This window comes from Cervus canadensis, chromosome 10 (assembly GCF_019320065.1).
Source record: "Cervus canadensis isolate Bull #8, Minnesota chromosome 10, ASM1932006v1, whole genome shotgun sequence".
Lineage (NCBI taxonomy): Eukaryota > Metazoa > Chordata > Mammalia > Artiodactyla > Cervidae > Cervus > Cervus canadensis.
In genome coordinates this window covers 69,844,884-69,859,893 of record NC_057395.1, presented here as the reverse complement: position 1 = coordinate 69,859,893, position 15,010 = coordinate 69,844,884, and the positions used below count along the sequence as shown (strand labels likewise).

General features: G+C 43.0%; 1 protein-coding gene and 1 long non-coding RNA gene across 13 annotated transcripts in view; both read left to right on the top strand.

Annotated features, from left to right (window-relative positions):
• PTPRT (protein tyrosine phosphatase receptor type T) overlaps positions 1-15,010 on the top strand; it is a 1,113,287-nt gene that overhangs the window by 568,399 nt on the left and 529,878 nt on the right. The gene's annotated exons all lie outside the window — the stretch shown is intronic.
• LOC122448503 overlaps positions 1-15,010 on the top strand; it is a 31,168-nt gene that overhangs the window by 7,231 nt on the left and 8,927 nt on the right. The window contains exon 2 of the long non-coding RNA XR_006271638.1: positions 6,596-6,603. This is a non-coding gene — a long non-coding RNA (uncharacterized LOC122448503). The remainder of the gene's footprint in view (positions 1-6,595; positions 6,604-15,010) is intronic.

The following is a 15,010-nucleotide window of genomic DNA, read 5'->3' as shown; positions in this document are numbered from 1 at the left end:
GTGGAATGTCTGCATTGTTGAGGTCAAGGGGCTGAGGACTAAGATCCAGGTGTGAAGCATCCTGAGGATCTGGCCTCTTCGACAGCCAAGATTCAGGGAGACTTGCAAATTGAAAGGTTTCGTTTATTAGCTGTCACAGCTGGACTTCTGGACAAGGCTGAATGGCTGAGAGATTTAGCTTGAATCTGTTGTAGGAGCAGGTCAAGAGGAGCTCTGGGCTGTTGGCTGGGCACCAGGGGTACAGCATGTGAGGGGGCCATTTATTTACCTGATTTATTTGTTCTGTACTTGTTGAATGACTGCTCTGTGCTGGGGGCTAGAGATTTAGGGGGGATGCTGACATTCTCCCCTGTGACTTAGTAGCTCACAGCCTCTGTCACAGGAGAGGGAAGGAAACGGATCTGTGGATGCAGTACAAGGATATCAATGTCTTGGGTCAGGTTCCTTAGAAGCAGAGCTTGAAATAGGGTTGCAGATACTTCTGATTTATTGAAGGAGGGACCTGTAAGGGAAGGAGGGAAGAGGACATGGAAAGGGAACGGGGAGGGTAAGAATGTGATCAGGGAACATCTAGCCTTCACCTGATCTGCGAACTGAAGGCAGCCCTGTCAACTTCCTGTGACATTGAGAATGCTCTCTGTGCTGACCAGTAGCAGAGCAACATGTGAGAACTGAGCATTTGAAATGTGATCAGTGTGGCTGAGGAACTGAAATATTAATTTAATTTAATTTTAAATAATTTCAATTTAAATACTTACAAATAGTGAATGGCTGCTATAATGGATACTACAGTACTAGAGCAGATGTGGGCAAACTTCTGTAAAGAGCCAGTATGTGAATACCTTAGGTTTTGTGGACCAGACAACGTGAGCTGCAATTCCTTAACTGCTGTTGTGGCAGAAAATCAGCCACAGACAACACCTGATGGAATGGGTGGCCATGTGCCCACACTTGGTTTTACAAGTGGCAAACTGGATTTGGCTTATGGAACATAAAGCACACTGCAGAGTTGCCCCTTCATGGCACCCAGTGAGGGGTCAGCTTTGCATAACCTGTTTTGGTCTGCCATTGGTGTAGGTCATCTGGAGGAGGGATGGTACTTCCTGGGCAAGGCAACTCTGTCAGCTAAGTGGAGTAAGTGTGATGGTGCGGAGATATGATCTCTTAGGCACATGCCATCGTGGCCATTAGGAGTTGTGTAGTGGCCACATAAGGAGAGTCTCAGGGAACACTACAGTACATACTGCAGTAATTAATAATTCTTATCGTGTGTTCACTATGTGCTGGGGACAGTGTTAGTGTCTCATGTGTATCCTATTCATTCAGTTGTCAGAATAGCCTTAGGAAGACTGTAATGCAAGCGTTTGTAGTATGTTCCTGTAAAATTCATTGATGTTCATCATTCCAGTTTTGTTGGCTTAGTTACTAGGTATACCCAAGACATTCTCCCTCCCTCCACCCCTCCCCACTCCCTCACACAGATATATGTCATCTGAAATAAAGGTATGATATCACCAAGGGGCAGTAACATACTATTTCCTGTTAGGTAGCTTTTCTCTACTCTCAGAGACCCCAGTGACCTAATCTTTTCTGCACTAGTTGCCTCTACTTACTTTGCCTTCCTGGGGTATTTTTTCAGCCCAGATTTCCTCCTTGATAGGAAGCCCATTTCTCCATATCTTAGACTTCTCATAGAAACAGATCCTTATTTGGATTCAGGTAGTTTCCTTGGGAGGTGATTTCAGAAAGCCCAGTGACAAAGTGGAGAAGGAGGCGGAGAGGGAATAAGGCAATAAAGGGCATGTTAACACATAGGTAACTGGGTGGGTTACTCTTGTGACCAACTGAAGCCTGTCCCAACTGGGGGTCCTGCTGGACACATACCGTAGAAGGTTGGAATTTATCCTCCCATGGGCATGGCACATTGGATGAGGGTTACTCCTGGAGGGTGAACTTCCCAATACTTCTACTCAGCTCAGGGTTGAGCATATTTCCTCAGTGTGAACCCGTCCCCCTCAGGCAGAGCGAGCCCTTTAACAGGCTGCCTGTGACCTCCAGGCGATAGGTAAGGTCCTGGAGCATCTGTCATACCCCCTGTTCTCTAACTACTAGCAGTTCTCCAATTATGGGCTTTTTCAGTTTAAAAGAGTTATTGCCTATTTCTACAATGCAGTAGACTCTGCTTGACAGTTTGCATGGCCATGAAGTTACAGACTTATTAACTTGGGAGTAATGAGATGAGGAAAACACCACGTGAGCCTTAGGTCTTACTTCTGGTTGACCTAGCAAGGTTCTGAACTTCGCTAGGTCTCACTCTCCTCCGCTATGTCATGGGAATGATGGCACGACTTTTGCTGGACCTCAGATGAGGTGACGGACAAGCACATACTTAGTAATCTGCGAGGCACAAAGGATTTGCAAGTTATTAGGGAGTAAGTTCTGTGATTAAGGCAGTGTAAATCAACTAGTAATCATTATCCTAGGTCTTTCATGCATGTGGAGCTGGGCTCCCTGTTTAGCCTGCATCCCAGACACCCCAGCTTGCTCTCAGGGTCAGGCTCTCAGGGTACACTCAAGACCACTTGGCGAGTCTCTGGACTCAGGGGGCTCATGCCAGAAGGGAGACATAGCCCACACCATGGCTTTCTGTGCAGGACAGCCTATCTTCTACTCCATCCCACAGCCCCTGTTCCTGTATCTGTACCCAGATACACCCTGCTTAGGTGAGAGTCTGACATGGTCATGAAGAGCATTTGAACCAGAAAGAGGAGCATGAACACAAACAAAGGGATAATCTACCCTCTCTTCTGGGAACAAGCTGTTCCCTAGGCCAGGGAGCATCTTCTGATGCCACATCAGGAGGGGACTTGAGTGCTGCATTCGCCTCAGGGACACATTGCAGGTACACAAGTAAGAGAGTGGCATGTGCTAGTGTGCATTTGGGGAAGATTCCCTGGTCTGAGGTGTCGGATAGATTAGAAAGGCTGCAGGAACCCGGAAAAGGCTGTCACAAAGGTCTAGAAGACAGGTGCTGAGGTCTGGGTGAGAACAGTACTGCTGATATTTTAACCTGCTCAGCCAGTGGAAGACTTTGTCATGGATTCTTGGAGCTTTACCAAGGAGGAGCAGAAGTGCAGAGTCAGGACCTCCAGGGCCTGCCCCCCCACCCCCCATGCACCTCACACAGCTAAGATTTTTCAAGCACTGCATGATGAAGAGTACATACTGCTCTCGACCACTGCAGCCCTTTAGCTTTGGATCTTGTGTCAGTAGAAGGCTTCCTGTCCCGAGCATGTTCTCCAATCCCAGAGCACCTTCTCAAAGAGTGAGATGGAGCCACAAGCTCAGAGAAGAAAATAGCAGGCCTTGATTCACTGTCCCTGGCCTGATGAGGGGAGCCTGCAACTGCTTCTGTGGTGCAGCTTGGTTTGAGGAGCTGTCTTGCAGTGTACACAAGCCACTGGTTGGGTGTGAGAGCTCTTAAGACAGCTGAGTGAGTGAAGTTGCTCAGTTGTGTCCGACTCTTTGCAACCCCATGGACTGTATACTACCAGGTTCCTCCCATCCACGGGATTTTCCAGGCAAGAATACTGGAGTGGGTTGCCATTTCCTTCTCCAGGGGATCTTCCCGACCCAGAGATTGAACCCAGGTCTCCCGCGTTGTCGGCAGACGCTTTACTGTCTGAGCTACCAGGGAAGTCCTTAAGACAGCTACTCAGCTTCAAAACTTGTCTCCATGACTTACTGTTTGAGCTTGGGCAAGGTATTTAAATTCTTTTTGCAAGATCTTCTTGGGCAAGGTATTTACATTATTTTTTTCATTCTGCAGTGTAAGTAACGATAACATGTTCCCCATGGGTTTTTGTGTGAAGCATAAATGATACAATCAATGTAAATTGTTTGGGAAAGTTTGTTTACCAGATGTGATTATCATTATGCAGGAAAAAGTGTCTGTGAGCTAAGAGAACTGGTTGTATTAGTCAGCTACTGCCGTAATAATGCTGCATAACAGAAACAGTAAAATCTCAGTGACACACACTATCATTTATTTTTGCTCATGGGTCTGTATTTGTCTGAAACATTTTACTGACGTAGGCCAACCCTGGCTGATAGGCATCTTGATCAGCTGGCTAGTCTGATGGAGCTAGATAACATAGAATAGCCTCAGCAGGGGTGACTCCGCTTTGCTCCACCTGGCCTGATATCCTCCAACAGGCTAGTGTGTTCTCATGGCGGAAGCAGGAGTCCATGAGAGGAAGGAGAAATGCAGAAGCACTTTTTCAAGCCTCCATGTGCATAAAGCTTGCTCTTGTCCCATTGGCCAAAATATGTCACCTGACCAAGCCCAACATCCGAGTGGGAGGAAGTGCGCAGTTACAGGTATCATAGCTTGGATACGTATAGTCATTGATGTAATCAGTACCACTTTGGTATTTTCAGTAAACCTCCTAGGGGAGCACCGGTCCTTGAGCGGGCAACAGTCCCGCTCTTCCACTAACTAATTGGGCTGTTCCTTTGTGAATTATTAGTATTGAAGATCATAATTTACTAGTTATCATTCACCAGGCACCTCAGTCCTGATGCCACATACTAAAACTTCTTACCCCAGGAGACTTATTTTAAGGATTAAATGAGATAATGTATGAAATCCCTTAGTTTATCTCAGAGCAAATTTATCATATTAACTCAAGCATTTGCCATTATTATTTTTCTTGTTATTGTCATCCATCATGACTGTGATTAATACCATTATCTTCCATAAAAGCTTCCAGTGTAGGCATTTTTTATCCTCATTTAACAAATGAATAACTGAGACTGAAAGAAGTTAAATAACTCTCCCAAGGTCATACAGCTGATATGGATCAGAGCTTCTCTAAGGACTGATCTTACTTGGTAAATAGTCTAGTGTCATTCCTATAGTGTGGTGTGAAGGAGTGTTCTGACCTGGGTAGAAAGTTCTAATTCTGAGCCCAAACCTGAAGCCCTCCAGCTTTAGCCCTGTGACCTTAGTCCTGCTTTGTTGGGCCTCAAGGAGTGTATGGATCCTCTTCTGACTGGCAGCCTTGTAGAGACAGAGGTCATTTGACACTCGTCTCTACGAGTCAAACTCCCAGACATGTTTAGATATGGTTTAGGCCAGAGCACTGCTGAAGGACAGACTGTCTGGTGTCATGCTATTTGTGGGTCCTTGGGTCTTCCAAAGCAAGCTCAGCTGTTTAGCCTGCTCAGTCTCACACCAGCTGTGAGACAGGTGTCCATGTCCCCTCAGATAAGAGGGACCTCAGAGAAGCGGGGGAGTCAGTATGAGGCCGCATGGTTGGTAAAGGGCGGGGCTAGAACTGGCATTGCTTCCGTTGTGGATGCCAGGTCTTCCCAAACACACAGGACCACCTGCCATGCCGCCCTCTCCTTTGCTTGGCTCTCCTTATCACTTCTGGTCTTTGGCTGCTTGATCCAACTGCTTTGGGTTCTTCTCAAGGGACCATCAGTCATGAATGACTCACCCAAGCTATCTGCATATTCTCTCTCCTCTGGAAAGAGTCACCTCTTCAGCCTTTACTGGCTCCCACAAGAGGGAGAAGTACTTTCACGTTGCTCATGCCGTGGCTTTGTGTTATAGGAAAGTTGATTCCTGCTTGCTGTGAAGACCCTTCTTAGTGGCTCTGTGTGTGTGTGTGTGTGTGTGTAGGTGTAGGTGTAGTGGGGAGTGGTGCTGCGTTGGGTCTTAGTTGCAGCACATGGGATCTTTGCCACGTGTGGGCTTAATTGCCCTGTGGCATGTGGAATCTTAATTCCCCGCCCAGGGATGGAATTCATGTCCCCTGCATTGCAAGGTGGATTCTTAACTGCTGGACCACCAGGGAAGTCCCCCTTTAGTAGTTCTTTAAATGATGTTCTAGCAGGAACTGGTGAGGGAGAAGAGGGACCAGGGGGATATGTGTAATCCTCCATCAAAGAGAACTCTTATTACAGATTTATAATCCATTAAAATACCCTGTACGCTCAGCTCCCACTGCTACTGGTTCATTCAGGGTTCCACACTGTTCAGAGCACACACTTGGTCAGTTCTAAGGGGTATTTTACTCCCTGTCCCCCCCTACACACACATTGTTGGGACAGTACAGATAGATAATCCTTTTGGAAGGAATTTGAAATGTGTACCAGAGGCCTTAAAAATGGTTCATATTCTTTAACCCAGTGATCTGATATGGGAGAAATTATCATAAGGAATTAATCCAAACCTAGGCAAAAGCTATCTGCAGGGCAATTTATGGTAGCAAAAACTGGAAGCAACATAAATGCCTGACAGTATGGTGATAGTTCAGTAAATCATGACTTATCCACTTAGTGGAATATTATGCAGCCATTTAAATGGTAATTAGAGATGGTATTCGGCAACCTGGGAAATGCTTATGATATAATGCCAAATAAACAAGCCACCAAGAGACACCATGGAATGTACAAAATAATGAAAACCATGCAGAAATGTGTGTTTGCATTGACATCAATGGTGCGGCTGCAGCGACAGTCCACATTCCAAATTTCCACCTGAATAGAGGCAGCTCCCAGCTAGAGAGCAAGGCAGGACTGACAGACACAGAGGTGGCTGGAGAACCACAATGTTGATTTGAAACCCCTCCACTGATTTTAAACATTTATAACCATTATTTCTAACCTTTATATATCTCAAAACTTGTATTGAAGAAATTGAAAGACACTCTATATGTGAAGATTCCTCCAAATTCCTCATATTCTAATATGTATGATGATTCACACTGCACATGGATTCAAATAACAAAACATCCAGCAGGCGCATTTGATTTAGCATCTGTTGGTCTTGGTGAGAGCAGGGGCAATGGAGTGATATGGACGGAAACCAAGGTACAGTGGGCCTGGCAGGTGTTGGCCAGTGTGTTTTGTTTTGTTGCGTCATGGCTACTGCCCAGGGCCACTGCTTGGGATCCTCAATCCCTACTTTATTTATTTTTTTAATTGGAGTATGATTGCTTTACAATGTATTAGTTTCTGCTGGGCAGCAAAGTGAATCAGTCATATGTATATGTATGTCCCCTCTCTCGGACCTCCCCCTCTCCCCATTGCACCCCTTTAGGTCGTCACAAAGCACTGAGTTGAGCTTCTGTGCTTCAGGAAGCTTCCCACTAGCTGTCTGCTTTGCACACAGTGTTTATGTCAAACCTCATCTCCCGATTCGTCCCACCCTCCCCTGCCTTCCCTGTGTCCACACCAGAGTGTGTTGACAATCCTATCGTGAAGTTTAGCTGTGGAGGAAAAGCACGTTGTAGGTTCAGAGGGGCATCAAGTTAAAGGTTCCAGCTTCACTTTTTGGGGATGTTTCTGGTTATTTGGAAAGCAGAAGAAGGATAGGCATTGTGAAATGTAGATGGGCTGTGACCAGACTAAAAAGGGGGTCTGAATGCCTGCACAGAATGGAAAGAGACCACCAAATAAGTGGAAAAGCAGCTCACATCTGAATATCATACGGGCATTGCATTGATAGGCCCTCACAGAGCACATGGAATCTTCTGATTGCTTCGTGTCTGCTAGTGTCCTGGTATATAGGAACGACAGGCCAGGGACAGGGACATGGGGAAGGGAGGACATAGGGAAGCTTGGAAAAGCTCAAAGGACCATGGTCCTAAGGAGGGGATTTTGGGAAGAGTCTTCTGAGCACTTTTCAGTGAAATTCTGTAGGTTCTGCCAGGTGAACCCACACTTCTGAGTTCTCTGCAAAACTGCAGATTCTTAACTAGCACTGAGGCCTGTGGGATGCTTTGGGGAATAGAGAGAGAGAACTGGTGGAGAACGGGAATAGGGCTGCCTGTAAAGACTATCAGTGGGCAGGGTTTTGGAAGCCTGATACAGATTTTAATTCTCTCTTTTGCCATAAAGGAAACTGGAAGTGAAAGAAGTGCATCCTTTAGCCAAAATTGGTAGTAAAACAAAGCAGAGGCCTAAACTTATATTTCAACCGGTGACTTACTAGTGGCCCTTGTTCTATTATTTTTTGATTTGTTTCAAAAACTGTAAATGCCATTGTGAGGCTGGTACAAAGCACCCATAAGAGGATAAAGTTACTTTGTGTCTAAAGAACAGTTCTTTGCAAAAGAACTCAAATGAGAATTCAGGCATTTTCCTGAATTGGTTGAAACTTAAAGGTCAACATGTCCCCTTGTTGAAGACATTAATGGCTAAAAGAAACAATTGGGAAGGTAATTTTAAATCTCCATGTTGGAGTTATAAAAATCTGTCAGAAACCTTATAATTAATGTGCTATGGCAATCTTTGTTACAAGAGGTTTTTTTTCCTTTCTTTAAATACATGGTATTTAAATCAACTCTGCCAATTTAATTCCCTATTAATTTGAGGGTATTTCTTATATATCTTCTTTCTGGTGTATGAGAAAACAGTTTATAAACAGAGTAGGAAACTTAAATCTAACCCACGTGGTATGGATGTTTTAGTTGGAAAAGACAATGTAACTAAAATTTAAGCAAAAATGTTTAGACAAAGAATAAACCCTAGAGCCACCAACTGTGAAATAACCTTTCCTGCTGCTTTTTTCATTCTGTCACTTGTGGCCTTGAGCAGGTACTTCATTTACTTGTTCTTATGCTTGAGCTTGTACTATTTTGTGTCGTTTCTTTAGAAAATATCATGTGGTTGTGAGTGAAGGAGAGGGGGGATTTATTGACTCAGGTAATTGAAAGTCCATCGGTGGGTCTGACTTTCAGGTTGATTAGCCTGAGCCTGAGCCATATATTTCACCCCCAAGACCAAGGATGGGGGCAATTTCCCCACAGTTCATGTGGAGCGGGAGGGAAGCATGGATAACACACAACACAAGCCCGTGTCCACCTGTGCACCTGTGTTAGGGTTAGACTTCTCATGCAGGGCAGGGTAGATGTTCAGCCCCACTGGATGGACATCCCAGAGGAGGATATGGATGAATCCTCCCATTCTACTGATAGGTCCCAATTTCTCTCCTTCAATTTGTATCCAGCTCATCAGATGACAGGTCCGTGGGCTTGGCCATTAAGCTGAGTACTGGAAAGTGTGTCTCTATGGGTAGGACCAGTGGTGTGCTAACGGACAGGCTCTCTGACAAAAATAAGCTTCATTTTGTAGTGTTTGCCAATTCCTATGGTTTAAATAGTACCACCATGGCTAATTTTAAACTCTCAGTGTAAGTGGGATTGGGAAGAGACATGCACGATCAACTCTCTTGAGTGAGCAGTTTATCCTGCCTCCTACTCAATAAGTTCTCTTATGCCCGTAATGCACATTTGTATTTATGGATTGTTTTCATACACCCAGATTTGGTTTGAAAAACTTATACCTTTACCCCATTGGCTTTGTCACCTTGGAGGCAGGTTAATTGCAGTCATTCTTTCTTCATTCCATCAATCAATCATTCATCCTTTCATTTCACTAATGTGCATTGACACTGTACTGTGTTATCAGCTACTTTGCTAGCTACCAAGAGTATAGCAGTGAACCAAAGTTCATGTTCTAAGGAGGAGATGGATGATTAGAAAGTAAATGTTAGTTTTCTAGGTGAAAGTGATGTGAAAAAATTAAGCCAGGAAAGACAATTGAAAGTGGTAAGAAAAGGGGTTGCTCTGGAGAAGGGGTGCTTTTAAATAGAATGGTTCTGGGAGGTCTCTCTGAATAGACGGCTGAATGAAATGAGGTAGCAGCCATTTGAAGATTCGTCAGAAGAGCCTCTTGAGTTAAGGGGACGGCAGTAGGAAAGGACATGAGGTGGAAACAAGCTTGGTGTGTTTAAGGAACAGCAGGAGGACCGTAAAGCTGGAGAAGAGCCAGCAACAGAGAGGGTTGCAGAAGATGATGTCAGAAAGGTCGCAGGGACCCAGATCATGGAGAGCCTTGCCTGCCATTGTTAGGCCAGGGAGAGAGAGGAGGAGTGAACCACTCCTGCTTCTGGGTGGAGCACCTAGACCAGTCATTCCCAGCATATAGATCTCTGGCTAGTAGCGTCGGAATCACCTAAGAACTTATCCGTGGCTGACTCATATCAATGTATGGCAAAAACCACTACAATATTGTAAAGTAATTAGCCTCCAACTAATGAAAATAAATGGGAAAAAATAAAATAAAAATAAAATAAAAAAATAAAAATAAATTAAAAAAAGAAATGCAAATTCTTAGAACCTGATCTAACCTGCTGCATCAGAAATTCTGGGGGCGGGACGCAGCCAGTCCGTGCTTTAACAAACCCTGCAGAGGCTGCCGATTAAAGCTAGAGTTTGAGATCGAGACTGCAGAGTGGTGCTCTCACTTCGTTTTATCCCTCCCAGATCAGGGCCGCCACCTTCCCTGAAGGTGAAAGCATTGCTTTTCATCCCATGTGTCAATAACTGTTAGGTTCCTGAAAGAACACAAGAGAGTCTGATGACGTTTTCACAGGCCGTCAGATCTGTGCCTCCTGGAATGAGTACTGGCATACACCTGACACAAGTCCCTTCATTAACCTCCATCTAAAAATCCTGCCTGTGCATTGCTAAAGCAAATGGCGACTAAATCCCTCTCTTCTCTAAAGGTTTGCTTCTCACTCCAACAGTTTTCTCAAGTATTCCCCCATGGTGGTAATTTTTTTCTCTGAGAGAATTCTTTCCTTCTGTTGGAAGTATGGTGGAAAGAATAATTTGCAACACAACATAAAGGTGATATAATTTATATGTAACTGGTATGAATAGTTTCATGACACTGAATCTAAATCATATTAATTATGGCTCAGTCTCTCCCCACCTGAGGCTCTTACCCTCCCTTAAAATTATAACGTAAACCTAGGGCTTTGGGCAGCCTCTCTGCAGCCACAATGAGCTGAAGGCCCGTGGCTCTTCCCCAGGATTTCTTGATTGCATGTTTAAAAGCAACCAAGTATGGGCTTAATGTATCCTAGTATTATTCAAACTATCGTTTGACTCTATTAATTTCACAAGTACCAATTTTTTAGAGACATATTCAGCATTAACTCAAGGACTTTCCTTAAAAGCCAAAGGAAGAATTCTCACAGCTTAGTAGTTAATAATTTGTCTTTATGAAATATGTATAACTGCATTGCATGCAAATCCTTGAGTCTATGTGGATCTGCAGATTGCTGAATTCTCAAGCTGAATCAAGATGATCTCAAGCTGAAAATTCACAGGTGTTATTCAACAGGTGTTTTGAGCTCTGTTTGGATCTTGTTCTAGTAACTAAATCTAGAATTCATAATTCATTGTCTAAAAGTTGGATTTTTATCTAGCCTTAATCAAAATAAAAAAGAAAACTCAAGATTTTCAGATAGAGAGTTACTAATTAAATGTATAATTCCAAAATCCTGGCATTTCTAAAAGTAAGAATTATTACTGTGATGTTTCTTCATATATAATCATCCAGGCACATTTCTGTATATACCTGCTGTTATTATTATAAGCAATGCAAGCAACAAAAATAATAACAATTTTCAAGGATTATAAATTTGTAAAATTACACTTTGGTGGAAAATATGGATATCAAAGAATCTAAATTTTGAGATGCAGCACATTGTTGCCTATTATATTTTTCAATTTCTTGTTCATGAATTTCAGTTTAAACATGTATCTGTTTTTTTCATAATTTTGCCCTTCTGTTCATGGAGTTCAGAAATAAAATTAACTATGACATGGAATTTAAAGCATTTCTTGATACTGAAATTTTCTACACTATAAATTTTAAATTTTATTTACATAGTTATCTCTCATCTGAGGACACATTTATCTGTTTTTCAATATACTTCTAAATATAATTTTCCAAAGTTTATTATCATTTATTCATTCATACTGAGGATTTTTCTTGTTCTGTAATGGTTCATTACTCCATCATGACTAAGTTCAGGGGCCCAGGGGACAAGGTCACTTGCATAGTACCACTCTCCAGGGTAGGCAAAACCTCAGTCATTTAGTATATGTTGTGCTGAACGCCACATGTGGTTGATTCTACAGTCCTGAGATCATGGGCACTAATCCCTGAACAACACTCTTGATAGCTACCACACCATTATTGAGACATTGTGATTCACTGAGACCTGCTTCTTAATGTCTAATTTTCTTTTGTTTTTGTGCCACTTGCTCAACAAGTACTTCTACTTTTCCCCTATATGCACGCATTTACATAAAGAATGGTGGATAAATAATACAGTTTTCAAATTAAAGTCCATTTGAATGAGTTTTGAACACTAAAGGATTTTTCCAATTGTCTTTACATTTGAAAATTAAATGTCTGAATCAAGCAACACCAAAGCTGAGAATTAGTAAGTGAATGATTAGCAAGCTGGCCTGGGACCCATTTAGCTGCTTGATGGGGATCTGAGTTCAGTTCAGTTCAGTTCAGTCGCTCAGTCATGTCTGACTCTTTGTGACCCCATGAATCGCAGCATTCCAGGCCTCCCTGTCCATCACCAACTCCCAGAGTTTACTCAAACTCATGTGCATTGAGTCGGTGATGCCATCCAGCCATCTCATCCTCTGTCATCCCCTTCTCCTCCTCCCCCCAATCCCTCCCATCATCAGGGTCTTTTCCAATGAGTCAGCTCTTTGCATGAGGTGGCCAAAGTACTGGAGTTTCAGCTTCAGCATCAGTTCTTCCAATGAACACCCAGGACGGATCTCCTTTAGGATGGACTGGTTGGATCTCCTTGCAGTCCAAGGGACTCTCAAGAGTCTTCTCCAACACCACAGTTCAAAAGCATCACTTTTTCAGCGCTCAGCTTTCTTCACAGTCCAACTCTCACATCGATACATGACCACTGGAAAAACCATAGCCTTGACCAGACTTTGTTGGCAAAGTAATGTCTCTGCTTTTAAATATGCTATCTAGGTTGGTCATAACTTTCCTTCCAAGGAGTAAGCATCTTTTAATTTCATGGCTGCAGTCACCATCCACAGTAATTTTGGAGCCCCCAAAAATAAAGTCTGACACTGCTTCCACTGTCTCCCCATCTATTTCCCATGAGGTGAGGGGACCAGACGCCATGATCTTAGTTTTCTGAATGTTAAGCTTTAAGCCAACTTTTCCACTCTCCTCTTTCACTTTCATCAAAAGGCTCTTTAGTTCTTCTTTGCTTTCTTCCATAGGGGTGGTGTCATCTGCATGTCTGAGGTTATTGATATTTCTCCCAGCAATCTTGATTCCAGTTTGTGCTTCATCCAGTCCTGCATTTCACATGGTGTATTCTGCATATAAGTTAGATAAGCAGGGTAACAATATATAGCCTTGACGTACTCCTTTTCCTATTTGGAGCCAGTCTATTGTTCTATGTCCAGTTCTAACTGTTGCTTCTTGACCTGCATACAGATTCCTCAGGAGGCAGGTCAGGTGGTCTGGTATTCCCATCTCTTTCAGAATTTTCCACAGTTTGTTGTGATCCACACAGTCAAAGGCTTTGGCATAGTCAATAAAACAGAAGTAGATGTTTTTCTGGAACTCTCTTGCTTTTTTAATGATCTGTCAGATGTTGGCCATTTGATCTCTGGTTCCTCTGCCTTTTCTAAATCCAGCTTGAACATCTGGAAGTTCACGGTTCACATATTGCTGAAGCCTGGCTTGGAGAATTTTGAGCATTGCTTTGCTAGCATGTGAGATGAGTGCAATTTTGCAATAGTCTGAGCATTCTTTGGGATTGCCTTTTTTAGGGATTAGAATGAAAACTGACCTTTTCCAGTCCGTGGCCACTGCTGAGTTTTCCGAATTTCCTGGCATATTAAGTGTAGCACTTTCACGGCATCATCTTTTAGGATTTGAAATAGCTCAACTGGAATTCCATCACCTCCACTAGCTTAGTTCATAGTGATGCTTCCTAAGGCCCACTTGACTTCACATTCCTGGTTGTCTGGCTCTAGGTGAGTGATCACACCATTGTGATTATCTGGATCATGAAGATCTTTTTTGTATAGTTCTTCTTTGTATTTTTGCCATCTCTTCTTAATATCTTCTGTTAGGTGCATACCATTTCTGTCCTTTATTGAGCCCATCTTTGCATGAAATGTTCCTTTAGTATTTCTAATTTTCTTGAAGAGAGCTCTAGTCTTTCTCATTTTATTGTTTTCCTCTATTTCTTTGCATTGATCACTGAGCAGGGGTTTCTTACTTCTCCTTGCTATTCTTTGGAACTCTGAGTTATCTTTCCTTTTCAACTCTCTCTCTGACTCTAATCTTCTGCCTCCCTCTTTCAGTGATAAGGATCCCCCTGTGATTTACACGGCCCCACCCAACTAATCCAGGATAATATCCATTTCAAGATTTTTACCACATCTGCAAAATCCCTTTTACCTTATAAGGTAATGTATTCACAGGTTCTGGATATTAAGCCATGAACATCTTTGTGAGGGGTGCATTACTATTCCACAGTGAGGACTCTGTATTAGCTGTGAAATCTAATGCCATCATTTTTCCCTAGCAGTACAGGTGCTCAGCAGTGGTTGTTTTGAATCATGCCTTGTTCCCTGGTGTCCTTTGGATCCTTGGTCTATGGTCAGGCCAGTTTCCTTATCACTACTCTAGCCCAGTTCTAAATTCTAGCCTCTCTCTAAAGCCTCTCTTCTTTAGAGCTCATGTGTCAACCTTAAGTCACTGCTTGCTTAAGCTGTTTGCTTTCTACAAGGTGGTATCTTTGTACTTATAGTGCCAAGTGAAGTATCTTAGAGCCCCAGAATAATTGAACTCCGCACATATTGGAGGAATACCCCAAATATATGCTTCATACCCAGCAACATTAGAAAATATTTTAAAATAAGCAGTTGTTTGGCCATCATAATAGCAAATATTGTTTGAAGCTGTATATTTCATTGGGTGGAAGTTTCCATTTCCATTTGGCCTCATCTTCCCCATTTTCCCCTTGTTCACAAGGTGTTCAACAGCACTCACCTACCTGAATGTGCACAAGAGACTCGGTAGTGTCTCTCCTTACAATGTTATAATTGCTTTAACTTTTCTTCTACCTAGCACA